Here is a 13,039-nt window from a genome sequence, read left to right on the forward strand (position 1 = left end):
TTCGCTAACTTTCCGACCAGTCGAGCCACCGGCAACATTATCTCCCGGCGAAGGGCAGTCAACGACGAGGCTACCGGGTGTGTTCGTCACCAATTGTTTTTCTGCCATCCTCCTCCTTCTTCTATTCTGGCGTCGCTTACAGTCATACTCGGCCATTACCGGTGCCGTTCCGACCACCTTTTGCTTCCGAGATCGTCCCACAGTAGCAAGTCGCCGCCACCACCGGTAGTACAACTCACATTCGGTTGTTCCGGTCGAGATTCACCACCGTGAGGAGGAACGAACAGTGGGTGTACGTTCACGTGAAGGTGGGTCGCGGTGACCTTTGGATTTGCGTGTGTGTGTGTTAGTTGGCCGGAAAACCCGAGAAAACCACCATGGTTGCCAACCATGGTGGCTGCCGCCACTAGTTTCTTTTCTACCACCCTTAGCCGCCGTGTATGGGTGGCTGTAAGTGTGATATAATGTTTGTATGCGTGTGTTTTGCTTGTAAGTGGCTGTAGGAGCGGTTCTTGGCCGAAGATCCGAGGAAGAGCCATCACCACCACCGTGAGGTGGTGGCTGCCACCATCTACCACCACCGGCCACCATAGGGTGGTTGTGTGTGTTTATTTTGCTAGTGTCTGTTTATTTTGAGATTTATCATTGTAAAGTGTAAATTACAATTTGGATAATAATAATAGAAATCTCAAACCACCACCGTAGGGTGGTGGCTGCCGCCACCGGCCGCCGTGTCGGGTGGCGGTGTGCCTCGTTGTATGGTGACTCGTTGGTGATGTTTGGACAAGGGACATAAACCCTAATGGGCCTAATAAACCCTAATGGGCCCAATGAAGCCCTAATTGACATTAAAGCCCAAACATGTGTCTAATGGGCTTAATGGACCCTAATGGATCTAAGGACTTAGCTAATGGGCCTATTGGGCTAAGATGGGTTGGAAACCCTAATTAGGGTTTGGAAATCCCTAATGCCATGAAACCCTAATTTGGGGTTTATCGGGATCGCATCGGGATTAATTAATGAACTCAGAATATTAATTAATAATCATTTGCAATCAACCTAAGATGAAATACATATACAGTTTAAATCATTTGCAATCAACCTAAGATGAAATACATATACAGTCTAGAATAGTCCGTGGTTGTCATCCATACTCTGCTGAATGACGGGGCCAACACATGGGTAAAAGGCTTCTCTCATGGTTTACCTCTCACCTTTATCTCATGGTCTATATCACTTCTCATCATTATATTTTTGTCACACATCAACTATTTCATCTACCCATGTTTTACCCAACACATTTTGTAGATATAAAATACATATACAGTTTAAATCATTTAAAACATGTATAAAAATCTTTCACCCAACACAGACGGCAAGTATACAGACAATATGCACACATAGCACGTAATTTATATTAAATACTTCATATCTATGTGTAAGATGAAAGGGACTATGCACTCACCTGATTAGGTGGTGACTCGGTACTTGAACAGCATTTCGTTATCTCAAAACAATTTTTCCTTGACCAAAACCTAGTATCAATACCACTAGAGTTTAGTTTTAACGTTAACCGCGACTAATTAATAGTCTAGCTATTATTATTAGTATATAAGCGTTAAATAACACTCATAATAATAGCCCAAATAATTATTTTAAGGACCTAATAACATTACTATAATTATTTAAAAGCTATATTAAAACTTGCGTAGACGTAGCTCACTTACAGCGGGTTTTCTTAAAAACCGGGCTTTGCTCGGAGCAGCGTTTCCGAACCGAAAGACCCTTTTTCTCGGGACTCCGGGAGCCTCGGGGCTTCCTTCGGGTGCTAGGGGTTTTTCCAAGGGTTTAGGGGTGGTTTGGGGTCTAAGAGAGAGAAAGAAATTAGAGAGAGAATGAAGAAATGAGTGAGAAATTCGGAAAGGATCGCATGGTATTTATAGGGCCGGAGCTGCAGGGAACGCGCTGCGCTCCTCGGACCTGTGCTGGGCGCTCCTCGGACGAATGGCGGTCGGTCAAGCTACGTGGGGCGTAGCTTTGGATAAGGTGGACAGATGGCGAAGCCTCGGTGGTGCGACGTGGGGCTTTCGAGACCAAGCGAATCTGAACGCGGGGCGTTCCTTCTACGCACTACGTAGCGAGGCCATGTGTCACCTATTCGAAGCGAGACCGTGCTCAGCAAGCGACGGCTGAGATTTGGCCACATCATCGTATCTTGCATCAGATTTCGCAAATTGCAGACTCGACTTTAAAATTTTGTAACTTTCACATACGAACTCCGTTTTCAACGTTCTTTATATCCACGCGTAGGCGGGACCGTAATCTACAACTTTCGTTTAGACTCCGTCGGCTAATTTTGACTTTATTTTAAATGTTATATTTTTAACAGGCCGGGACAGGATTGGTCCATTAAAAATCCATAATTTCTTCATCCGACGTCCGTTTTCGTCTGTCTTTTTATCGTTATGCTACTATTAACGAGATCTTCGATTCTCGTTTAGGTTGTGTCGGATAAAAACCGCTCGATCTAATATTCAAACTTCGGGCTGTACACTGCTAAGCCGAAACTTCGAAAAATCATAACTTCCTCATACGAAGTCAGATTTGGGCGTTCTTTTTATGGACGCTCTCGGTTTAACGTTTTCTACGAATTTCGTTAAGATCGCTAAGGCTAAAAGTCGCTCTATCGTAAATTCACTACTTACGCTTCCCGGTGCCGTGCCGGTTCCGTCGCGAAACTTCGACGGGTCATAACTTCTTCGTTATAACTCGGATTTCGGCGTTCTTTATATGTACGGAACCCTTGAGACATATTCTACAACTTGGTTAATATTACTTATTCTAAATAATCTTTTGTCGAAAATTCATTTTCGACCCCTATTATCTCCAGATTGACTAGCCCGGATCCACGGGCGTTACAATTATCTCCCCCTTAGGATGATTACGTCCCGGAATCATCAACGAAACGGGGCTCACGTGATGACTCCATACGTTATCTCTTCGTCCTAAGTAATAACCGTAACTTTGATGTTTCTTCGAACGAGTATCTAACTCTTGGACTCGTTGACTGCAGGCGGTGCTCAATATTGCACTTGCTCCCTATCTCACGTTAGACTCCAAATTATGACCTTCAAGTCACAATCTCGATCCTCACTGGGTACGAACTTAAGATAAGTTCTTTTATTATTACAATGGAACGATGTGTCATATTCTAATGACCTATCAACATATGTTGCAACGCTTAGACTCAGGTCTCTTAGAGTCAATTTCTAGAACAGAATATACCTTCCTTCATGTTCTAATGGGATATAATCACATCTTAAAAGGTAGCATTCCTAGCTACAAGCAACTCTCGCGATACCTCTACTGATAGATTTGATTGTCTTTCACTTCAAGCTTCTAGCTTAAGTCAGATGCTACATCGGACTTGGTTCTCTGAACCACGTATCATACTCACCGTAGTCGGACTCAATTCGATATGACCACCAGGGTCGGAATAACAACAATCTTCTTAGTCATTACCGAATCGATGGTAACGACATGCTTGAATAAAACGGAATCAATTACTAGCTTCTTGGTAACCTTGTGACTTTCCCTTATCTAAGCGTGAGTCATGTGCTTCGGGTAGTATATGCATCTACTACCTTTCACACCTACTCATACTCGTCCCAAGTATTGTCTCGCAGTCCCCAAGTCCTAAAATCACAAAAACAATTTAACACATACGAGTGTGTCCAAATAATCATAAAAAATTTCCCTAGACTCTACTAGGACTTCTTCCATGCACATCTTCAATCATCAATTCTGCTTCAACTCGGTTGGTATTGGAAATTCAAGACCATGGGATAACTTTATGGATAATACCAAAAATTCTTTCTTTCTGCCAATCGAAAGTGTACTTCTCCCATACTAGACGTATTATTTATTAGACGCATTCTAAAGGTAAGATACCTCTCTTACGATATCTTCTGATAGGTATCATTCACTATCGTAAGCCTTATTATTTCCTCTATTTTATCAGTCTATCATGGTTCGCATCACTTCCTGAACTTCTGCCATTGTGATAGGTTCGGGTGCAGGCGCAACGACCGATGCATAACCCGTCACATTCTTCGGCTCAGGTTGTCATCTTCCTCGGATATTTCCTAGTCTGTCTTCACCATGACGTTTTGTACACCAAAGCAGACATTTTGTGTACCGAGGCGAGAATTTAAGATAGGAAAGTTTTATTTACGATAGACGTATAAATCTCCCTATTACTCCGAAAAGTTACATGCCAGTTCTAATATCGTAATTAAACGTTTAGAAATCTGAACACATAAAATTTCCAGATCCGGTCGGCAATAGACCATAGATCCGAACAAATAATAGCATATAAGACATCTTTATAGCTATAACATAAAACATTTAGCACATAAAACATTTTAGGCATCTTTCCTAAAATAAACTAGTGCTCGTGTATAAATTATAGTAGACACTCATCTCACAATCATCGCTTAGCACTCTAAGTTTAAGTCTAGAAATTTCCTACAAATTCCTAGTTTGTTTAAACTAATGCTCTGATACCAACTGTGACATCTCCATTTTCACGGCCAGAAAATGCCGATTTTGTTTATGCTTTATAAAAATCAGAGTACCTCTTTTAATAAAAATGTTGCGGAATTTGTTCCCAGAAAAACATGATAAATACGTTATCAAAGCATTTCCGAAGAAATGTATTTTTATTCATTTTCAAACATTGGGATGTCATCGTCAATACAGAAACATAAGCATAAACAGAACTTACATTCATTATCACTAGTGATCTATATCTCTTTTAAATCCCTCAGTGTAAAGTGGCTTCATATCGACACCTGTGATACAAATAAGCTTGAGTGGGTCAGGTTGGGAAACCTGGTGAGTACATAGGGTTTTCAACCCACAATAATATAATTATTATGTTTAAACAACAAACAATCAACCCAATTACCCTTCCCCATTATCTTCTTTATTCTACCCTAAGAATCAACTATTCCTCGTTCATTTATTCCTAAGGATTATCCTAAGGAATCGGCACGAAATCCATCGTTTCCAGAGTCTACTCATTTGGCACTACGTCGCATAGTCGCCAGGTTTTAGGCACTAAGTCTCATAGTCGCCAGGGTTTAGGCACTACGTCTCATAGTCGCCAGGGTTTGTTTATCGACAGTATCGTTTCCGAGAATCCACTCGCAATACATGTCAATGGGTTTTTAGAGTACATCTGGTGAATACACAGTTCAAAACACCTACAGGTTGCGAGCCAGCTAGTGTCCGCTGGACTGTCTAGAATAGTCCGTGGTTGTCATCCATACTCTGCTGAATGACGGGGCCAACACATGGGTAAAAGGCTTCTCTCATGGTTTACCTCTCACCTTTATCTCATGGTCTATATCACTTCTCATCATTATATTTTTGTCACACATCAACTATTTCATCTACCCATGTTTTACCCAACACATTTTGTAGATATAAAATACATATACAGTTTAAATCATTTAAAACATGTATAAAAATCTTTCACCCAACACAGACGGCAAGTATACAGACAATATGCACACATAGCACGTAATTTATATTAAATACTTCATATCTATGTGTAAGATGAAATGGACTATGCACTCACCTGATTAGGTGGTGACTCGGTACTTGAACAGCATTTCGTTATCTCAAAACAATTTTTTCTTGACCAAAACCTAGTATCAATACCACTAGAGTTTAGTTTTAACGTTAACCGCGACTAATTAATAGTCTAGCTATTATTATTAGTATATAAGCGTTAAATAACACTCATAATAATAGCTCAAATAATTATTTTAAGGACCTAATAACATTACTATAATTATTTAAAAGCTATATTAAAAATTACGTAGGCGTAGCTCACTTACAGCGGGTTTTCTTAAAAACCGGGCTTTGCTCGGAGCAGCGTTTCCGAACCGAAAGACCCTTTTTCTCGGGACTCCGGGAGCCTCGGGGCTTCCTTCGGGTGCTAGGGGTTTTTCCTAGGGTTTAGGGGTGGTTTGGGGTCTAAGAGAGAGAAAGAAATTAGAGAGAGAATGAAGAAATGAGTGAGAAATCCGGAAAGGCTCGCATGGTATTTATAGGGCCGGAGCTGCTGGGAACGCGCTGCGCTCCTCGGACATGCGCTGGGCGCTCCTCGGACGCATGGCGTTCAGTCAAGCTACGCGGGGCGTAGCTTTGGATAAGGTGGACAGATGGCGAAGCCTCGGTGGTGCGACGTGGGGCTTCCGAGACCAAGCGAATCCGAACGCGGGGCGTTCCTTCTACGCGCTGTGTAAGGAGGCCAGGTGTCACCCATCTGAAGCAAGACCGTGCTCAGCAAGCGACGGCTGAGATTTGGCCACATCATCGTATCTTGCATCAAATTTTGCAAATTGCACACTCGACTTTAAAATTTTGTAACTTTCACATACGAGCTCCGTTTTCGACGTTCTTTATATTCACGCGTAGGCGGGACCGTAATCTACAACTTTCGTTTAGACTCCGTCGGCTAATTTTGACTTTATTTTAAATTTTATATTTTTAACAAGCCGGGACAGGATTGGTCCGTTAATAATCCATAATTTCTTCATCCGACGTCCGTTTCCGTCTGCCTTTTTATCGTTACGCTACTATTAACGAGATCTTCTATTCTCGTTTAGGTTGTGTCGGCTAAAAACCGCTCGATCTAATATTCGAACTTCGGGCTGTACACTGCTAAGCCGAAACTTCGAAAAATCATAACTTCCTCATACGAAGTCAGATTTGGGCGTTCTTTTTATGGACGCTCGTGGTTTATTTTTCTACGACTTTCGTTAAGATCGCTAAGGCTAAAATTCGCTCTATCGTAAATTCACTATTTACGCTTCCAGGTGCCGTGTCGGTTCCGTCGCGAAACTTCGACGAGTCATAACTTCTTCGTTATAACTCGGATTTCGGCATTCTTTATATGTACGGAACCCTTGAGACATATTCTACAACTTGGTTAATATTATTTATTCTAAATAATATTTTGTCGAAAAGTCGTTTTCGACCCCTATTATCTTCAGATTGACTAGCCCGGATCTACGGGCGTTACATATCCTTTCTATTCAAGCAAAACTGGGGAGTTGACACCTAATCCCTAATGTGTTTGCACACATCACGTATTCTGCAAAAAATGATGTGTCATAGGTTTTGTTGACGTCGATATTACGTCGGTTTTTATCTTGAATTTCTCGAGAAATCCAACCATAGCTCTACAAATTTTGAAATCTTCTCCTACGAGGGACACAATATCTCGAACATGTGTAGGATCTATTAAAATAAAATACGTGTTAGTTACTACTTGGTTTTTGAGTGCTTTCATACTCATTTGTATTTGAAATCTGATTCTAACTGGTCAGTGAGTTGTGAATGTAAAATAGTATATCATAACAGAAATTGGAATTAAATTATTATTGGCCACATATAAAATTTATGAAGAGTACTTTGCTGTGTTTTTTTATTTGGTAAGGATTGTATTACAACATAAGTAACAACAACCATTCTCGTTTTTAGAAAAAATAAATGTTACAAATATAGAGCTACATTGTTAGTGATTAGGGTTTGGGCGCCTAAACCCTAATCACTAACATACACCTCATCTATCCTAATAAATAAAGATTTTTTTGTCACATGTCATATTCTTATTTATTTTGCCACATGTAATTTTATGGTTATTTTAAATTAATTTTTATTCCACATGTCATTTTTATGGTTTTCTCTATTTTATTAAATTCCACATATTATTATATCTAATAATAAATACATATCAATTTCATTAAAATACTTTCCTTCTAATTTCAAAACTACTAAATTAAAGTTTCATTAATTTTCTTTATTTATCTATCTAAATTATTTGTTTAATTTGAAAAAAAAACACTTTAATTTTTATAATTCATTATTTTTCTTATAAATTCAAACTTCTAAAATATTTTGAAGTTTATATTTAAATTTTCTTTTAAATGAACCCATGTAATACATGGGTCACATACATAATATTTAATATACCTACAAAACGGATTTGTTTATAAATGCTATTATACTCATTATTTTTAGTTTCATTTTCAACGCTCTAAACAATACGAGAAACTAAAAAATAGACATCAATTATGTAACATATATTGGGTTATTTCCGAAGCAAAAATAATGTTGCTATCAATTAAGGGGTCGATGAAGATATAATATTTAAAAAATTGCAAAGGGACAATTGTGTTTGAGAAAAAAAAACATATTAACTGTAATTTTATTCTATCTCTTGATCAAATTACAATATAGAAGACTGAAAGTTTCCTATTCAAGAAAATTGAATGATATTCTGATCGGTATCGGGTACCATACGTTCATGGCTTCAAGTGACTATTCAATTTCGGGTTGGTCCTTTTGGCCCGATTAAACCTTTATCCGGGTAACTTGGACCGAATAAACCGAAACCCGAATTTGACTAAAATAGATACTCAAGAACCGACCCAAATTACTAATCCGGGTCGGTCCGGTCCAGGTTTCAGTTTCGGTTCGGATAATCAGTGTAAAGATGCTTGTTTCACAGTGTAAGGTTTTTTTATTAGCAAAAAAAAAAAAAAAAAAAAAAAAAAAAAACCTTCTCTATGGAGGAGATGCTTGTTTCGTGGGAAGATCAAAGCACCTCTAAATAACTAAATTACTTTAACTTTAATCCAAAAACCAACCATGAGTCTAATAGGTCCAAAAACATTTTCCATGAGTGAAACAGTCTGAAACTCTTGTTTAACAGTGTAAGGTTTTTTTATTAGCAAAACGATTTTCAGCCCATTCGAGATGTAAATCTTTTCTATTTGAGAGGTTGATCGTGTTGGTTATACGTTTAATAGAATATATTCCTTTTAAAGAAAATAGCAACGCAAATGGTTCTATGGTGTAGTGGTTAGCACTCTGGACTTTGAATCCAGCGACCTGGGTTCGACTCCCGGTAGGACCTCTTTTTAAAAGTCTGCAATATCAGTTTGATAATCTCTAAAAGTTGTTTTGTAGTCGCTGAAAAGTGAAAAGCATCGAGGCACATTTACATCTATTGCCTCATGTATTGCATACTAAGTATTAAATTGGTGGCTAAAGATCACAAACCCTTCATTTTCCTTTTCTTTGAACAGCTATTTTTCCATTCCGCAATTCTTGAATATTTTGCATTTTATTCAGTGTTGTTTTAATATTTCGCAACAAGCAATGTAAAATTATTTCATAAACATGTTATATGATGTATATAATTGAAAATGGGGATTTTATAACATGTATTGAAATACTTATTAATTTCGTAATGTTTGAATAATTTGTTATATCTTGTTCTTGAGGACCCAATCAGAAGACACAGAAAGGGTTTTGTGTTGGGGGGAAAGGGTTTCCACTTTAGATGTCATTTGGGTTCGAACAATCGCTTCAATTTTGTAATTTAGTATGTATCAACTTTTAGTTCGACAAGTTTTCTTGATTCACCTACGTTACTAACCTTGGATTATTTCATTGTTTCCGTTCAATTTATTAGGTTAAATTGAATAGCAATATAGCAGCCCCAATGGGCATCGGTTGTGGGTAAATCAAAGATGTTAATCCGATTTTCATCTGATTTGAGGAAATAAGAAAGTGACGGTGGTGGTTCTTGGTCCGGTGGTGGCAATTTCGTCAGAGGGAGCATCGTCAGTGGTCGACGAGGCCGAACAAATGGGAGGGAGAAGCAGCGATTGTTCGTCAGTCGGCTTCGCAAACCGATGTGGTCTTCTGGTTCGACGGTTTGAAGGGAAGAACGCAATGGGGTAGGGCATCAGCGATGGTCGAATGGGTCCGAAGAGATGGAGAGCGTGAAGAAGCATCGAAGACATTGTGACTGGTTCATTAGGCGTGATAAGAGAGAATATGGTTTCAATTTTTGACCAATTCAATTTCGAGATGAGTTATGTTAGCTTCACATCCGATATTTAAGGGATAAGAATCACATTCGATATTTAAGGGATAAGAATAAACAAACTTGAATTTCGAAATGAATACACATAATCAATCTTATCTTAAATTTAAAAATTCAAAATCTGATCTTTGACTTTTTAGTCAAATGTTGAATTTTAAGTCGTACAAGCCCTTAGGCACTATTTACAATTGTTTTAAGCATTGAGTAATCTTGGATATTGGTTTGGTCAATATTAGAAAAAGTCAAAATAATAATCACGATTTATTGATTAAGTCCCATGTATACTTACCTTTCCTATATTTTTGGTGATCTAATCCACTATAAATTACCAAAGCTTCCTATCCTATAATTCTTGAAACCATAAATCTGTGATCATCCAAAACCCTAATATCTAAAATTCATTCTTTTGCTCGATTACTACAGAAGAAAAATAATCATTGTTCTTTGTGAATTTAATTAGTTGTATGTGTGTGTCTTTTGCGTACATAAGCCGCAACAGGTATGTGTTATTTGTGAATTCACATAATTTTTATGCGTGTTTGTGTTTTTTTGGCCAATACATAAACTTACTATCAATCTATCTAGGATCCTGCAGAAAAAAAAACATAGCATGTATGTTCAATGGTGTTTGTGATTGTGTGTACCTGTGTTTACATACACAATATAACTCTCTCTCTCTCTCTCTCTCTCTCTCTCTCTCTCTCTCTCTCCCTCTCTCTCTAATACAACAGAATACAAATACATAAATATACAAACTCCTCTCTCTCTTTATCTATCTCTTTTCTTTAATGTTGTCTATGTGTTTTTTGTGTTAACAGGATCTGATCTCGGTTCCTGCAGAAAAAACAAACATAGCAGGTATGTTAAATGGTGTTTGTGACTGTGTGTGCCTGTGTTTACATACTAACACAATATAATTCTCTCTCTCTCTCTCTCTAATAAGATACAAAACAAATATATATATATATATATATATATATATATATATACAAACTCATTCTCTCTCTTATCTTTAATGGTGTATCTGTGTGTTTTTTTGTGTTAACAAGACCGATATATTCGACATTTTAGCCTTCTTTTTTTCCATGCACTCTCTCCTTCTCGGTTCATGCATAAAACATAAATCTTATTAGGTATTTTCTTTGTGAAATGTAATTAATATACATTCTAACTCTCTTTAATTGAATGATTGTGTTTTTTGTTTACATGTCCAGAAACATATACATAAACAGGTAGCAGACATATTGCCTCTCTTTCTCGGTTCATGCATAACAAATATACTGGGTAATTTTATTTACAATTTTTTCAATATTCATATTTTTCTTTCTAAAAATAGGGTGTTAGGTGAAACACTGGTTTTTTTTCAGGTTTAGGGTTTTTTGCAAGTTATATGTTCAGGGTAATGGATGTTGAGGTTGTTGATGACCAGTTATGTGATATCATTGTGTGTGATATATGTGGAGATGTAGGCTATGAGCACTTACTTGCTATATGTAGTAGATGTATGGATGGCGCCGAACACACATATTGTATGCAGAGCATTAAAGATGAAGTACCTAAAAATAATTGGTTATGTGAAGATTGCAAATTTGGTGATGTTTACGATATTACAAGGGTTCAAGTGGAACCATTCAACAATCAAACCACCAAATCTAAAATGAAAAGAAGTTTTTGAATACACAAACAGAAGATGACAAGCAAATAAAAATTTCAAAATTACCCCTACAAGATGAAGTCATTATACTTTCAAATTAGAAAGTTATGAATGAAGAAGATTGCATGCAAAACGAAATTCCACAACTACCCTTGGAACATGAATACATTATCTATGGAAATGAGAATGCACAAATGAATTGGTGGATGAACTATGGCCAACGGATGATCGTCGACACCAATGGCTCTCTCTTGGGTGAATACAAAAAAATAGATGAAGACCTTTACATCAGTATAATCTAATATAAATTACAAATATAGATTTGGTTATTATTGTGACATACTACTTTATGAAGGTTTAAATTCAAATAATAGTAATGTACTTTGTATTGGTTGATTATTATAGCACCCTACTTTTGTTTTTATCAAAGTACTTCCATTTTATTTATGGGGCTGTTTGGTATTATATTTATATTCATTGGTTTTTATGGTAATAAAGCATATTATTGAAAGTACATTACTATAAAACGGCTTTTCACAAGGCAACATGTGTTTTATAAGAAAATGAAAGTACAATGTTATAAATTGAATACTTTTCAAAGTAATATACTTACATAACAAACAATTGTATTAAAGGGTTGTTTAGTATTAATTGTAAACTCATGGGCTGTTTTGGTAAATAATTATATATTCATTGGCTATTTGATAATATATTTTACCCTAAAAAACAACATATATATAAATATTAATTAATCTTATCCTTTTATTTATCCCAAACTTATACTATTTATCCTTTATTTACTAAAATATTACTATAACCAAAACATTTTAAATTTTCATATTTTTTTTCATCATTACAAACATTATTATTTTTAAACATTCGACCAATGCATCAAATAACATCCTAATATCATAAATTTAATTAAGTTTCTATTTGTTATGGGTAAATTAAAGTAGGTTGTTATTTCTTGGGATAATTCATATATTTTTAATTCGGTTTTCTGGACAGCACATGTTATATAAATACTTTCATTATAAGATTGTACTTTAAACTTTTTCAATGTACAATGTGATTACAAGGAAAATGAATGCTATAATTTAAAATTATATATTTTATATTTAAAATTATATATTTTATATTTAAAATATCCATCTTTTAATTTTATAAATTTTGAAATTCATATATTTAAAAATGGATATTACATAAACAAGAAACAAAATTATTATATTTGACATTATCCAAACAAGTTGTAAAATTCAAATATAAAACTTATATATTCGAATATTAATCTTATCATATTTACTTATCCAAACTAATTATAATATTTAAAATTCAAAATTTAAATAATACATATTTTATCCCTTAATAACAAACAAACTTTATCAGAAAATCATTATATATACCTAAGTACT

The 13,039-nt window shown here is 36.2% G+C and overlaps 1 non-coding gene across 1 annotated transcript; it reads left to right on the forward strand.

The window, feature by feature from the left end:
• The first annotated feature begins 8,923 nt into the window (after positions 1-8,923).
• TRNAQ-UUG (transfer RNA glutamine (anticodon UUG)) lies at positions 8,924-8,995 on the forward strand. The gene has a single exon. It is a non-coding gene; the product is annotated as a tRNA-Gln (tRNA).
• The last annotated feature ends 4,044 nt before the right edge of the window (positions 8,996-13,039 follow it).

The sequence above is a fragment of the Lactuca virosa genome, chromosome 4, assembly GCF_052849685.1.
Source record: "Lactuca virosa cultivar CGN04683 chromosome 4, Lactuca_virosa_CGN04683_v6, whole genome shotgun sequence".
NCBI lineage: Eukaryota > Viridiplantae > Streptophyta > Magnoliopsida > Asterales > Asteraceae > Lactuca > Lactuca virosa.